This window comes from Pinus tabuliformis, chromosome 9 (assembly GCF_031772625.1).
Source record: "Pinus tabuliformis cultivar Carrire ecotype Pingquan chromosome 9, CPIR1, whole genome shotgun sequence".
In the NCBI taxonomy this organism is placed as follows: Eukaryota; Viridiplantae; Streptophyta; class Pinopsida; order Pinales; family Pinaceae; genus Pinus; species Pinus tabuliformis.
In genome coordinates, this window is record NC_142307.1 from 1,528,466,791 (window position 1) to 1,528,483,195 (window position 16,405).

Sequence of the window (16,405 nt, forward strand, 5' to 3'; positions counted from 1 at the left end):
GAAACTAAATTTTTTCGATCTTCAAACCGGAAATTTTGTTTGTAAAAATATTTTACATGAAACATAGGAGCTTTATTGTTAAATCAGCTCATGTATTTGTATTTCACCATATTGGCATGAATTTGGCCAACATATAACCCAATAGATTCTTGATTTGCATTGTTGAAATTGTGTCAATACAACTCACTTGCATTATGTTATACATCAAGAGACTAGTTATGCTCTTCTACTGGCCTAAAATACAATGGAAGGGTGTCAACATGTATGATTATATTGTAGCAATGAGGGAGAAATAGCAGCAAAATATGGATGAAGGAACAAAAAGTCCTCAAATGTCACATGCAAGCTCTGTCTCATCATTTAGTGGTCCAAGCTCAATTAATTCTTTGCAGCATGGTTGTTGGTGCAATCCCCCACAACTATTTGTCGAGGTTTGAATTTACATTATTTCTTTGAGAACAATGTTAATGTCTCTTTCTTCCAAAAATACATTTATAAGTTTCTGAAAACTATAGGAAACACTTAAATCATTTGGTGATTTGCAGAATGTTGTATTGCCACCAGATAATATCAAGTCTTCTATCAAGGGAGGTAATGGAAGTATAAATAGGAAACCTAGTGAACAAATGGTACAATAGAACACGAGGCTAGTGAAAATAAGTCCTTGGGCCCTAGCTCATATGAATGCTGAAGAGGTTTCAAGGGTAGCTACCCAAGCGAGAAATAAGTCCAAAGTTCTATGTCCCATATCCAAACGAGAAGGTATGATAGTGATAGAAACATAAAGTAGCCTGGAAAGCAGCAACAAAGATCTAAGCACATAAATAGAGTATCTAGCTGACAATAAGAGACAATTTTACAAACATGGTAGGACACAATATTCCATTAACAATTTCCATTTTGCAAGATCTTTGAAGTCAACAAAAGTCTTATGAATTTGTGAATAAGTCAAATTTTAATGGCAACGATGATCTTATGGATATCAACCATCCAATTATGGAGGGCTCTTTTGGTTTGGCTCCTCTACAGTTAGAGGCACGCAGTGCATTCAGATCTAGCCTGGCAATGTCTACTAGTTGATACCATCATTAGCTGAAAGTAGTCTTGCTTCACCTGATCTTCAACATTTTAGGGAATCAATATCAAGCAAGAAATACATATCAACTCTTTCATTAGCTCCTTCATGCATTAAATGTCCCAAGCTCCAAAGGTCTACCAGTGATGGGTATGAAGCATCTAGAGGGGAAAGCGCCGATGATAGTGACCGATCCTCAACAATATTCCACAAACCGCCATGGAATAAAATTCTTTTCAATTATGCTTATATGGGAAAAAAGAAAACTACTAAGCCATTACCCTACTAGACAAGTCTGCTGCCATATAGTGTGAGTAAACTAAAAATAACAGGTCAAACAACAAAGTGAAGAATGCAAGAAATCATTGGGAAAGGTGTAATGAGAGATATTCCTAAAGGATGTTGAAACTATAATTTGAATATATCTCAAGCATCACCTGTGCATAACTCCATGGCTATGAAAATGAGCTATTGCTTTTCATAGTTGATACATGAAGCTATGTACACCAAAAAAAAGCATACAGGAATGAGAGCCCTTTCATTAATAGACTGCCAATAAAATGAAATATTGGGAATGAACATTGAAAGCACAAATAGACTAAGTGAAAAAAACACCTGAATAATTTTCGGCGGTAAATGAAAAACATTGACATTGTCTCCATAAAAGTCTATGAATTTCTTAAGGTTTATGTTGAAGTATTCAAATATGACGAAAAGAAGCGGTTTTCCATTCTTGACCACATGTTCCACAGAAAGCAACCTAAAAATTCCAATCCAAGTGTTTATGTCTAGACCCTTTCTAGATATTGAAGTAGAAATTAGGGTAGCCACATCGATTGTGTGTTGTCTTTCAAGAGCTTGAAGCTTAGATTTTCATCCCTATCTCTGTCCTTCACAAGGTTGAAAGCCAAAAATTAGATATTTTGGTTAACGATACTTGAAGATTCGAAACAATGGGCAGAAATCACTAGAGCTCGGATTCGAATCCTACTAAGAAAATATTTAGAGGTCAAGAAAAGACTAGCAAACAAAATATAAACAGTCTAAGAATAATTTCAGAAGTGAGATTTCACGAAGAAGCGAGATTTCACGGAGCGCAGAAGCAGAAATGCCCTATAACAGAGGAAATTCTTGCTTTCGGAAAGATATGTAATTGTCTCGAGCTTCGTCACCGACTAACTTGCATTAGTGTGGCAACTAACATAACCCTAACCAACCAAAAGTCATCGTCAAACCCTAACTAACCAAAAGTCACATCCGACAATCAATAATATTTCAATCGTCTAACACACAAGATCGATGGTTGCAAACGTACGAGTGGCAGTTAGGGGAGTTGATTTCAAAGGGGAATACCTTATGGTGTAATTATTTAAAAATAAATAAAATTTAAAATATTCAATAAAATAAAATTTATGTAAATTTAAATTCATATAAATACTTTGGTTGATTGATATAATAAATATTACATAATAATACAAGGGTTGTAGGGTAGTTTAGTCCCTGCTAGTTAAATTAGAAATTATGTTGTGTCCGATATAACCGAGAATCATTTTGATGGCTATGCCAACTTTGGGTTTGAGTTGTAACTGACAGGAGCTTGGGATAGTTAAGGGAAATGGATGTTGGAAGAAGGATGGAAATTTGAAATGGATATGTGTTTAAAAATAGTTTTTTAATAGTATCTTCATGTGAGTGTTTGGTACAAGAGGATGTTAACCCCTCCACATTGTTTAAAATCCCATCAAGGATATATTTAGTCCCTTGTGATAAGACTCAAAGCGCAAGCTCCCCCACCCTCGTGGAATAAGTCATAAATAGTTTTTTTAATAATATTGAAATGAATATTTATTTTTCAAAGCTAAATATGATAAATTTCAAAGATCAATGCTAAACTAATAATGGTGAACATGTGGAGGAACACATAAATGATGAAGAACAATAATTCTTGGTGAATTCATTTACTTAGGTCTTATTCCTATCTATTTTTGATACAAATACTTGCTTAAACTATGGTGGGTAGTGTAAATAAATAAAATTTAAAATATTCAATAAAATAAAATTTATGTAAATTAAAATTCATATAAATACTTTGGTTGATTGATATAATAAATATTACATAATAATACAAGGGTTGTAGGGTAGTTTAGTCCCTGCTAGTTAAACTAGAAATTATGTTGTGTCCAATATAACCAAGAATCATTTTGATGGGTATGCCAAATTTGGGTTTGAGTTGTAACTGACAAGAGCTTGGGATAGTTAAGGGAAATGGATGTTGGAAGAAGGATGGAAATTTGAAATGGGTATGTGTTTAAAAATAGTTTTTTTAATAGTCTCTTCATGTGAGTGGTTGGTACAAGAGGATGTTAACCCATCCACATTGTTTAAAATCCCATCAATGATATATTTAGTCCCTTGTGATAAGACTCAAAGCGCAAGCTCCCCCACCCTTGTGGAATAAGTCATAAATAATTTTTTTTAATAATATTGAAATGAATATTTATTTTTCAAAGCTAAATATGATAAATTTCAAAGATCAATGCTAAACTAATAATGGTGAACATGTGGAGGAACACATAAATGACGAAGAACAATAATTCTTGGTGAATTCATTTACTTAGGTCTTATTCCTATCTATTTTTGATACTAAGACTTGCTTAAACTATGGTGGGTAGTGTAAATAAATAAAATTTAAAATATTCAATAAAATAAAATTTATGCAAATTTAAATTCATATAAATACTTTGGTTGATTGATACAATAAATATTACATAATAATACAAGGGTTGTAGGGTAGTTTAGTCCCTGCTAGTTAAATTAGAAATTATGTTGTGTCCAATATAACCGAGAATCAATTTGATGGGTATGCCAAATTTGGGTTTGAGTTGTAACTGACAGGAGCTTGGGATAGTTAAGGGAAATGGATGTTGGAAGAAGGATGGAAATTTTAAATGGGTATGTGTTTAAAAATAGTTTTTTTAATAGTTTCTTCATGTGAGTGGTTGGTACAAGAGGATGTTAACCCCTCCACATTGTTTAAAATCCCATCAAGGATATATTTCGTCCCTTGTGATAAGACTCAAAGCGTAGGCTCCCCCACCCTGGTGGAATAAGTCATAAATAGTTTTTTAATAATATTGAAATGAATATTTATTTTTCAAAGCTAAATATGATAAATTTCAAAGATCAATGCTAAACTAATAATGGTGAACATGTGGAGGAACACATAAATGATGAAGAACAATAATTCTTGGTGAATTCATTTATTTAGGTCTTATTCCTATCTATTTTTTATACAAAGACTTGCTTAAACTATGGTGGGTAGTGTAAATATACTATTTACCTGAGTACGAGCTATTTTCATGGAATTAATTTAAGTCATAAATAGTTTTTTAATAATATTGAAAAGAATATTTATTTTTCAAAGTTAAACATTATAAATTACATAGATCAATGCTAAACTAATAATGGCGAACATGTGGAGGAACACATAAATAATGGTGAACAATAATTCTTGGTAAATTCATTTATTTAGGTCTTATTCCTATCCAATTTTGATACAAAGACTTGCTTAAATTATGGTGGGTAGTGTAAATACACTATTTACTAGTACTAGCTATTTTCATGGATTTTAATTTAAATCATAAATAGGTTTTTTAATAATATTGAAACGAATATTTATTTTTCAAAGTTAAACATTATAAATTGCATAGATCAATTTTAAATTAATAATGGTGAACATGTGGAGGAACACATAAATAATGGTGAACAATAATTCTTGGTAAATTCATTTATTTAGGTCTTATTCCTATCCATTTTTGATACAAAGACTTGCTTAAATTATGGTGGGTAGTGTAAATATACTATTTAGTTATTTTCATGGATTTTAATTTTGGTGATTTTTCTGCAAAGCTTAACAATAAAAAATCATTGCACAAATATCCAAAAATAAAGGCTTGATATTGCAACTATATCCATAAATTATATCCACGTGGAATTTTATTATGTAAAGATTATAATAAGGTTTTCAAATTATAGTCTAATAAAATATCTGAAAAATATATTTTTTAATAATATTGAAAAACAAATATTTATTTTTCAAATTTAAACGTTATAACTTGTATTAATCAATTCTAAGCTAACAATGATTAACAAAAAAAACCATTTTTATAATCCTACTTTAACATAAAGTAATAATATTATACATAATTTTAATCCATTTATTGCACATTTTATTCATGATACTTTCTCATTTAAAACTACTCCCATACAATGCTTAATTTCAATTATTTATTACATATTCCAATCATGGTGTTAGAATATGTGTGGATAAAAGGGAGGGGGTAGGGATGGTGTGGCTATCCCAACCCATGCAACCAAACATGTTAATTGTCATACAGTTTCTTCACATTAAGATGAAATATTGTATTTTGTCTTTGAGCTCTCGACCTGGTAGTTGTGGCTCCATGTTATTCTGTAGCTCCTAGGACATTGCCCCACCGCAGATGGGATATTCCCCACATGGCACTAGCTTTGTGGAGACCTTATCCATCTGCCACAACCCCATGTTTCTTGTAATCCTTGTGGCATGAATTTGCTACAGGAGGAGTATCTCTCCCATGACGTTGATTTTGTGAGAATTCAATTACATGATGGTCTTGGATCCCTATAAGTTTATCTTCAATACATATATTTGGTCTTGACCCTTTGCATGTGGAGCTAGGCAATAGCGATTGAGGATGAAAACTATGGGATGTCGGCAGTGACTACAACATAGGATAGAGCTAGTGTGGAAGGTGTTTGGAAAGGATTCAACCATTCTTTGAAGCATTTCCAAGCTCGGTGGACTAGCAATTGTGGGGTAATTTGTTCTATTTCTAATCTCTACAGTGCTTTCAGTTTGCTAATATTTCCATGGTGGATTGTGGTTCATGGTTTACAAAATGCCTTAGTGGTATGCACTATCATTGGTGTGCTTGGGTTTTTATGGCTATCAAACCCTTCCCAAAGCTGTTCTTTTTTTATTTATCCTCTACACAACTTGCTAAAATACGCTTTAGACTTTTCTGGAAGTTGAGTGCTAAATTTATGTTAATATTTTTAGGGATCCTATCAACTTATTTCATTAGTTTTTCCATCTATTGGGGGTCATCCTTAATACAACCTCTCATATCTTTGACTACGACACCCCACTAGTGGATGTGTTATCACGGAGGGTCTAGAGGCAAAGGCCCTTAGGGCCAACCTCAGGCTCAATCCTAGGCAAAAAATGCTATGACCATCTTCCATTCTTCTACCCCTTCGGAAATCCAAGAGGAATTTGTCAATTCGAAGCCTTGACTACAAATGAACTCGAAGCATAATTTGATTTTTAAATCCAAGGAAAAGTAGTGAATTGGGTTCCTGACATTTGGTATACTAGGGGAAGAAAGAGTCAATATCTTAATGCCATTACCCTACACTAGAAAATGAAGATGCTCCTAAGAAGGGCCTTGAAGGAAAAGTATGAGTATCACAATGATATTATCTCTTGTATGAATGAAATTTAGTGAATCCAATGCCACAAACACTCATGTATCCTTAGCATGGATGCTCATTTAGCCCATATACATGGCCATCTACAATGTGTCCTTAAGCCTCTAGCTCCAGCAAGTACAAGAACCCAAAATATGGCCCCAATAACTTTGTCAGATACTTGATGTCTCATACAACCTATTGGCTTATGCTTTTTAATTATAGTAGAATACTTTATTTTAGCAATTATGTACTTAACAATAATTGCATTTTAATTTTGATACACCTATATACCATTGCCAATTTTCAAAAATTTTGGTTTCCCTTGTCACAGATTGTGACAGGGTTTAGTCTAAACATTGAACTCTGGTTTTGTATGATGACATTTTGAGACAGTAGAAATCTTCATTAACAAAAAATAAACTAAAATAAAGGTCATTGATGAAGTCAATAAAATACACCTTATTTTCATGATACTTTCTCCATTAAAACTACTCTTGTGCAATGGTTATTTTCCATCATATATTAGTTATAAACAAGGGATATTGCAAAGGAAACAAGTCCCTAATTGCAACTATCCAATTTTTAAACTAACTAATTGTCAAACTTTTGACATTGTATTTCCTCAAGAGCTTTCAACATGTGTTTATACAATGCACGTGAAAAAACATAAGATGTGTATAACTTCGTTGTTTTTTTATGTTTTAGAATTGATTTTTTTTTTTTTTTTGTATTAAGTTATGTTGCATTTTATTACTTCAAAAAATAAAATTATATCAATATGTATCTTATTGTTGCTACTAGCCTATCACTCGGGAAAGAAAACCAATAACACAACATAAGTTGTGACAGGTAAAAATCATTTTTATATGTTCAAAATTCATTTACATAATGAAAATGGGTAGGATGCTCTCATAGTTTACTTCCACTACACCATAAATAAACATAGGAAAAACATTGACAAACATAACCAAAGCATTAGGGGAATTTTGAGGTCTAAAATGGACCTCCTAAGAAAAATGTACAATCAAAATAAACTTTATAAGAATCAATAGGATTCAAGATGATTATGTCAACCATGGGGATGACTCACCATTTTTGGAGTAAAAAAGTAAAAAAATTAAAAAATAATAAAATAATAAAACTACCTTTTCAACTCGTATTTTCAAGTTATCTCCCTAAGGTTTTACTCAAATTTCAAGCAAGAGTACTTGTTGGATGCAAAATTTAATTCCTCATCTAAGGAGTTCCCATGTTTCATACTTTTGATGGACCCTGCTACACGAAAAATGATAAATACATGAAAAAATGTGATTGCAATCACATTTTTCATGTATTTCTCATTTTTCATGTAGCATGTTGCATCGAAAGTATGCAGAATGGGTACTCCTTGTATGAGGAATCAAATTCTACAACCAATGAGTGTTTCTGCTTGAAATTTGAGTAAACCCATAGGGAGATAAGTTGAAAAGGCAATTTTTTCTTTTTCCCCTCTAAAATTTTATGATGTGATCTAATCTTATTTTATTATTTCCAGTATTATTTTATTTTATTATGGTGTAGTGGAAGTAAAATAAGATAATATGTTACTCATGAACATAGTTATTTGGTGGATGATTCCACCTAGATGGTCCCCATGTGGCCATATTTAACCTTGATTCTAGTGAACACAATGTTTGCATGGTTCTCAACCATGATATTGAGATTTTGGTCAAGTATGTTGAGTTTACATTGACTACCCTCCAACTAGACTTGTTTATTTCATTGGTCTTAACCATTTTCTACCATTACCTTTCCCATTACTATCTTTATTCTCCAATAAACATCAACTGCACAAAGGTAATAAAGTTTTTTAGGTAAGGGTGAAACCACTATGCAACAACTAATCTCCCATTTCGGCCAACATCTCCAAATTTGACTTGTTCCTGCACCTCATATGTGCTTCTCCCTTGGATTCAGCTAATTAAGTGTGGAAAATTGGCAAGGCACACGAAAATTATTTGCTAGAAGCTTCCTCCACCATATTTTGTGCATGGGAGGTTGGGGGTTGCTCAGTGTGGCATTGACTATGTCCCCTCCCATCACATCAACTGGAAACAATTCTATTTTAGCCTTGATGACCTCTAGCCATGAATGAAAGACAAATAATGGAATAATCACCGATATAACTAATCACCGATATACACGCAGATAATAACATCTCCCCATACTATAAAGTGCCCACATGGCTTAGCACACATGCAACACCTGCCACCTTTACCAAGCACCAAATGAGATAGTATGGAAGATACTATATTAACATAGTCTAGAAATAACCTAGCACACCTAAGGAAAAAATTCTCCCTGGGATTGAAACATAGGACATAAAACTAATAACAGGGTCACTGTTAAAAGAGAAGGGCTCAAAAACCACCTCCTTGGAGAGAGAAACAACTTGAAATAACTTATCATGAAAAGTATAACCACCCGAATTAGTGCCATATTTCATAGATACTATCAGACTAATCTATGTCACCAAGCCAACCACAAAATTAACCTAGAACATATCTAATAAAGTAAGGACGAAAAGAAATCTTGACATAGCATACGAAATACAAAGCCAAATTTTAAATAACTAGTGAAGGAAACCAAAGAACTAACAAAATTTAATTACATAGTGCACTACTGTGCTTGAAAACTTTCCTCCCTTCCTTTGATAACCAAAATTCTCAGACATACTCCACCTTTGTAACAAGTAAAGCCCATTATGCAAGTAAATATCTCTGAGTAACCTTCTTTCAATTTGATGGCCCCATTGGTGGTGGAGGTTTTCCATAGCTGAGGTGTCATCTCTCATGATAACATTATCATAGATATTAATGATCAATATACTCACTACATGCAGGAACCATAGAATGCCTACTCTTAAGCAAGTACCACATGAACCAAAAGAACTTGATGAGACCTAAAATTCATTACCATTAATGTGCTTTCCCTCCAACTGGTGGTGGCTTTGACCACTTGTCTCATTATTCGTCAGTCCTTAACATATATATAATTCCCACATGACACGAGGGAGAGGAGTTATGCATTTAACAATTCCTGACATTGCATTCAGAGTCTAGTTCCATGTGAAAGTCACCCCATGAAAGATCTAGCACTTGGGATTCAATTGAGACTTGCATTTTCTAACTTGTCTTCCACTTTGTTACTTTTCCTATGAATGTGGGAGGAGATAACCATTGGAATTTTGGTTATCAACCCATTTACCGTTTCTAAGCCTCCCTCCAATCTCCAACTTTTTGAAATTTTGGATAGGTGCAATCCATTCTAGAGAATTGTAACCATTTATATATGAGGAGATAGTCTCCCTCAATGTTGATGCTAGTGAATCCTTTCTTGATGGCTACTTATAGACCAAAATCCAAGGAAAATAGATTGGGAAAGTTGTTTCTATCAATGCCTATTGAGTCTGCATATGAATGTAGGGTCTCTCCTTGTGAATTGTGAATTACACCTCCAAAGCTAGTAGGGCTGGGGTTACACTTGGAGGCCCCATCAAAATTGAGTTTGAAGAATGCCAATGGGGGTGCGGTGGGAGGGGACCATTTCACTGTGTGATCAAAATATTAGTGAGTTGGAGCCCTTGAAGATAGAGAAAGGGAGGGATGAAGATTGAGATCACGTAGAAATGTTTTTTATATCGGGTTTCCTTACCAATCATGAGAAGACCAATTTCCAATAAGAATGGTTTCTTTGATGTTTGTGGTATTTCTCTATCAGGCAACCTTAGTAGATTTCTCAGAGTCTCAGAGGATCCTTATGGTTCTTTCTTTCCAATTATCCCATAAGATGAAACCTGGAAGAAGTTTCCAACATCATTTGACAATTTCACTTTGGAATCTCCTATCCTTCCATTCTATTATATATGAAATGTTGTTAACTCTTTTCTTGTAATATTTGTGGAAGACATCATCTCCTTTATCCCATAATATTTCTATAAATGAGCATTTGTCCATGCATTTTCCAAATTTTTTCCTTGCCTTTTGCATGGATGGCAATGAAAGGGCCCATTGAAACCTCTTTTTTGGAGTTTATGCCATGAGAAGAGCTTATAATGACCTAGAATCCATAGAGAGACTATGACTTTTGGCCAATGATTTAGGTTCCATATGTTTCACTAGTGTTTCCATTGATGTCAAAGGGGACGCCTGAGGAAGAATAGTGTCATTCATGAAACAATATGATAGTTGGCTCTCTTGCATGACCTCATCAAGAGAAGTCAAAGAGCTTTTAAGTTTCTTATGTTTGTATCAAATTTATGATGTCCTAATGAATCTATGGATGTTATGGTTGGATATCCCTCTTTGATACCTTTCCAATGACATATCACTCTCTGAAAAACCCCTCCCATATGACAAGTTATGGCCATTTGAAGATCAAAATTAGTAAATGACTTAAACTATGTAACCAAAACCCAAAGTCACCAAATTTGTTGAAGCTTGCACATGTCGATGGCAGATCTAATACTAACAGATCAATCAATGGATTTGGGCTTGCAAACTTGTGCACTTTTTAACACAATTAAATAATGTGCATGTTTCAATTAATATAATGATGATTGAAGTATAAACAATGGATAATGAACATATATGCATGACAATTTTAACCGCTCCCATTAGACCAATAAGATGTTAACATGTGGCAATCATTCAAAGGAAGAACGAATGGCCAATCAAGTGGCAGTTCCAAGACATGTGGTGAATCATGATAAATCCATGTGGTAGCAAAGGTTGACATGGCATAGTAGGTGACATGGCACCCTGCCATGTGGCATGCTAACAAGGCTTGTTTGGTCAACCAATAAGAATGAATTTGAATGACATGTGGCCGACTCAAAGTGAGCCACATGGAATGTATACATAATGATGATGCCATCAATTAAAAGTATAATAGAACTTAACCCTTGGGTTTTATGATGTTGTTTTATGGGTCAGATCGGTCTGTAATATAAGGACCCAACACGTTCACATCGACAACCATCATGGTTCAAATGGAAAGCAATTGAAACAAAGAGTAGAACAAGAGTTTGGCCCTCGTGGCTAGTTTGCAGTGCATTGTTCTAATTAGTCACTGGGTTAAAGACATGGAATGTGCCAAAGGTAATGAAATTTGATTTGTTCTAACATGTTTTTGGTTGGCTTGCAATGTATTCACTTGGCTTGTGTGATTTAGACTCGTTATGAACTTGAGTGTGCTGAAGGGCACAATTTTTGTTATGGTTTTGGTTTGTTCATAATTCATTGGATTGACTTGTGTGACTCATAATCATTATGACTGGAGTGTGTCAAAGGGCACGATGTTTGATTTAGTCTGACATGGTTGTAGTTAGCTCACATTGTATTGGCTTAGCTTGTGTGACTCAAATTCTTTATGAACTAGAGTATGTCGAAGGGCACTATTTTTGGTCTGGTTCAGTTGGCTTGCATTGTATTGGCTTGACTTGTGTGAATCAAACTCATTGTAACAAGAGTGTGACAGAGGGCATGAAATTTGATTTATTCCGATGTGGTTTCGGTTGGCTCACATTGTATTGGTTCGGCTTGTGTGACTCAAACTCATTGTGATTGTGGTGTGCCAAAGGGCATGGCATTTGACTTGGTCAAACATGGTTTCATCTAGCTCAAATTATATTGAATTAACCTTATATGGTTCTAACATGGATTGGGTTGATGCGAATATAAAAATCGATGATCCTCCCTCCATACAAGGTATTGTATAACACATTTGGTTGGCACATTTTTTGACTCTCAGAACTCAAGGGTTTGATCGGATGGAAAATTTTATTATTTTTTATTTTCAATAGAAACACATTTTGTTAAATAATTAAGTCAAATTGTAGTGAACTTTCTATAGAATTCCCTCCAGAATCTGTACATTTTGTAGAGTGCACATGAATTGTTCCAATTTGTTGAACACTTAATTTAATTTTCTGTTTTATATTGTTTTTGGGGGTTTATGGGCTCATTTAAAGGCCAAATTTGATTCTAAGAGAAGCATGATGATCAAGATTCAATATTGAGTATTTGTGAAGGCATGAAAATACATGTTGATGTATTTTTTATGTTTAGAATCAATTTTATGTGTTTTAAGGGCTTATGAGTAGGTTGCAAAAAGTATTGTGTATATGGCTAGAACACCTTTCAAGAAGAGTTTCATGTGACCACATTGATGAACATGTTATAACTGAGAGTGGAAAGGATATGATAAATTGATGAAAACATTATGATAATAACAATATAATAAGTTTTAAAGACCTATATTGGATAGAAGGTGGATCCAATTTGAAATATTGTGAAAAGTGGTCCACACAGAGTTGAAGAAGGAGGTGGGTGCCTCCATTAAGTTTGGTGCCTCAATCAAGTTGAAGCCTACAACAAGTCAAAGCTTGCTCATTTCTAATGTTGGTGCCTCAATTATATTGTAGCATATCAAAAATAGTTTCTTGCACATCTTTGGGGTGGGTGCCTCGAGCAAGTTAGTGCTTGCAAATTTGTGTAATGAATTGAAGAAGAAGAAGAAGAAAATAATTTGTCATTTTCTCCCACAAGGGTTTCCATGTAAAAGCTTGTGTCCTCTTATGTTGATGGCTTTTTAATCTGTGGTAAAGCAGATATTTGGTGGGAGGATGTAAAGAATGTCAGAGTTACTCATGAAGAGGATTTGAATTGGAGTGAGTTCGAGAGAGTATTCAAGAAGTATCTATTTGATAAATACTATGATGATAGAGAAAATTAATTTTATGAGTTGAAGACAGGATCTAGGATCGATAAGTAGTATACTAGCAGATTCTTGGAGTTATTAAGGTATGTTACTTACCTCAAGGATGAGAAGGCCAGGATTCAAAGATTCATCAGTGGGTTTCTCGTGTCATTCAAGGACATGATTTAGTTTTATGAGCCTAGATCATTGGAGGAGGCCATCTAAAAGCTAAAGCATTATTATGAGAAATCAAAGTGTAGATCTGAGACTAAGCCAGACTTGAAAGGTAATGAAAATAATAAAGGAAAAATGGGACAAGAAGCAAACAAGACGTCAATATACAAGTAACAAAGAGAATGTGTCCCCACATACGAAGTTCAATGCATGTGATAGTGGATAGGGATTTCGGTCTAAGGAGGAGAATAAGGGTGATGGTTGGAATCCCTTGCAGTGTTGGACTTGTGGAAGAGAGCATCACAGGAGAGGTTTTCCATAACATGAGGGTGGTATACTTCATATCTATAGTTCCCAGGAGGTACAAACAGTGGGGGATGTTGGAAAAAGTATTCCTCGAATTTATGCAACACTAGATAACTAGAAGGAAAATCACTAGAAATCTATTATCGAGATGGATGGTAATATTTGTGATAAAGTTGTTTCTATTTTTTTTTTGTGAACTTAGGCATTACTGCTTTCTATATTACGATATCAAAATTTCTTACTCAAACTTATGTTTCAAGTGGCAAGCCTGCCCGTAGGAAACCAGGCCGCCACCTGTCAGCATTATACCCAGACCAAAATTTGAAAATGTTCTTCTCCTTGATTCTGCCATATGTGTTCTTTCAAACGCTGCAAACTATTCTATTATTAGTCTATAATAAAACATCCAGAAACTATTCATATCCTTAAGCATTTTAAACAAAACTATCCAAGAAACCAGCTTCATCATTCCTCATCTGAAGAATCAACCGGGGTGGGCACTGTGGCACTTGAACCTAGATTCACATTCTTCTTCTCCAGAAACCATTTCATTTCCTGCATCATTTGTTCCATTTTCCCCAGAATCAGAGCATTTCTCGCAGCCTGGATCTGAACCGCAACAATTTCCTTCAGGAGTGTGGACTTTATATTTTCTAATTCTTCCTGTGTCTGACCCCTTAGCTGTTCCTCCCTCCGCTTTCTTTCCTCCTCTTCTTCCTCTCAGACTGCCTGGTTCATTTCCATAGCACGGGCTACCACGTGCTTCATAATCCAATAATGTTGGATCGACTTATTAAACAGTGAATTGCGGCTCCTGGTATTTCCTGGATCTGGAAGTAAATCCTCCCATTCCCCTCGGGGAATCTCCTTGTTCGAGCTGATGGATCTCAGCTCCCATTCCCACCCATTTATCTGTTCTCGAATTTCAGGGGAATTCCTAGCCATGTAAGCATTGATCATATACATTCTTTCCTCGGACTTTTGTTTCCTTCCTCGCTGCTTCGGGTTGCTGCTCAATCCTTCTTTCTGGGTCCGAACTTGTTTCTCTTTTTTTCGGAGCCATCTTGCTGTTTGCTTGAAACCTGTTCTTGATTGTGTCTTGCCTACCTATCAAGACAACAGACCACAAGTCAGTAACTCTGGTTCAAATTCCTACTTCAACCCACTCACTTACCCCCCTTGTATTAGTCTGGTGATCTTGAATTTTCTTCTGGTAAGGGGTCTCGAGCCACTCCACGACCTGCCTTGAAAGTCGGCCCCTTACCCTCACTCCACTCTCTGCTTCTCTGTATTTCCCTCGATGTCACTCTTGTTGGTTATCTATGTAAGAAACCATCATGGCTCGTCTCCCCGACTGATGGGGTAGACTACTATCCCACCTATTATCCGGTGGAGTTCTGCTCTTGGCCTTCCGGGAATTGCCTATGTAGCAGACATGGTCATGGTTCTTGTGGCTAGTAGGGAACCCTACTCTTCCCGACTTAGCTACCCTCCCCACCCAACAGCCTTTCCTGGACTTGGGTTTTTCCTTCCTCAGAGATCCGTGTTTCCTTCTTCTCGGAGCACCATCATATCTGATGGAGTAGAGATTTTTCTTCCCATTTCTGGAATTGCCTCTTCCCTACCTACGTCTACCTATAGACTTCATTGTCATGGACATCTCAGAGAAATAATAGAAATTTCTACTTCTATCTATCTCGAGATCAGCAGGATAGGTGAGTGAATATACATACCACCTTTCCTCACTGGTACCGTAGCTTTGGTCTGATCACTGCGCCTTGCTGCCATCTTTCGTCGTTCCTTCTTACTTCATGCTCTGCTACATGTAAAATCTTGATGCCACCTCAGGCCTTTGTTTGTATAATCCCCTTCGTCCTTTTGTCCTTACCTCCACCTGTCCTTTTGTTTTCCTTGCTCTCATCCCCGCGTCCCTTCCTTGGGATTTGTCTCTACCTGTCTGACCACCTTTACTCGTCATAACTACTACATTCTCCCAGTTTCTCTTGCCGTACCCTTTTTGTACTACTATTGCCACTTGCCAACCCTTCGCGGCCTCTTGTCCCGACTCCCCATACTCCCTCCAACTCCTTTCTTAATGGCGTCTCGATTCTCTCTTCTTCCCCATCAAGTGACCCTACCCTTCCCTACCCCGTCAGCTGCCCTGCTCTGTCACTTGCACCACCCTTGTCCTTTCCCACGATTATCCTATCCGTCACCACCTGTTGTTATCTTTCCACGCATCTGCCACTTACTACCTTTTCCTAGCCGTTCTCCTCGGAATTGCCATGGCCACCCTTATCGACGTCGAGAAGTTTCTGCAATTGTCGCACTCCTCCTGGAGCAAAAGCTCCATTCCTCCACTGTCTATCAACTTTCCCCTGTTCCTGCTTCCCCAGTTCGCTAACCAGTCAGCCGGTTGATTGCCTAAGCATCTTACATGGGTGGGAATTAGATATTCTATTCTGGTAAGTAGCTTCCCTAATTCACTGATGAGCCACGCTATTTGCCAACTCTTACTTATTTTTTCCATTGGTTTTTTCTGTTGCAGCTGCCTTACCATATCCACCACCAATTTTGAGTCTCCTTCAATTTTGAGGC

At 35.8% G+C, this 16,405-nt stretch overlaps 1 pseudogene; it reads left to right on the top strand.

Annotated features, from left to right (window-relative positions):
* Positions 1-218: 218 nt before the first annotated feature.
* LOC149154423 (putative protein S-acyltransferase 22) lies at positions 219-1,424 on the top strand (annotated as a pseudogene).
* The last annotated feature ends 14,981 nt before the right edge of the window (positions 1,425-16,405 follow it).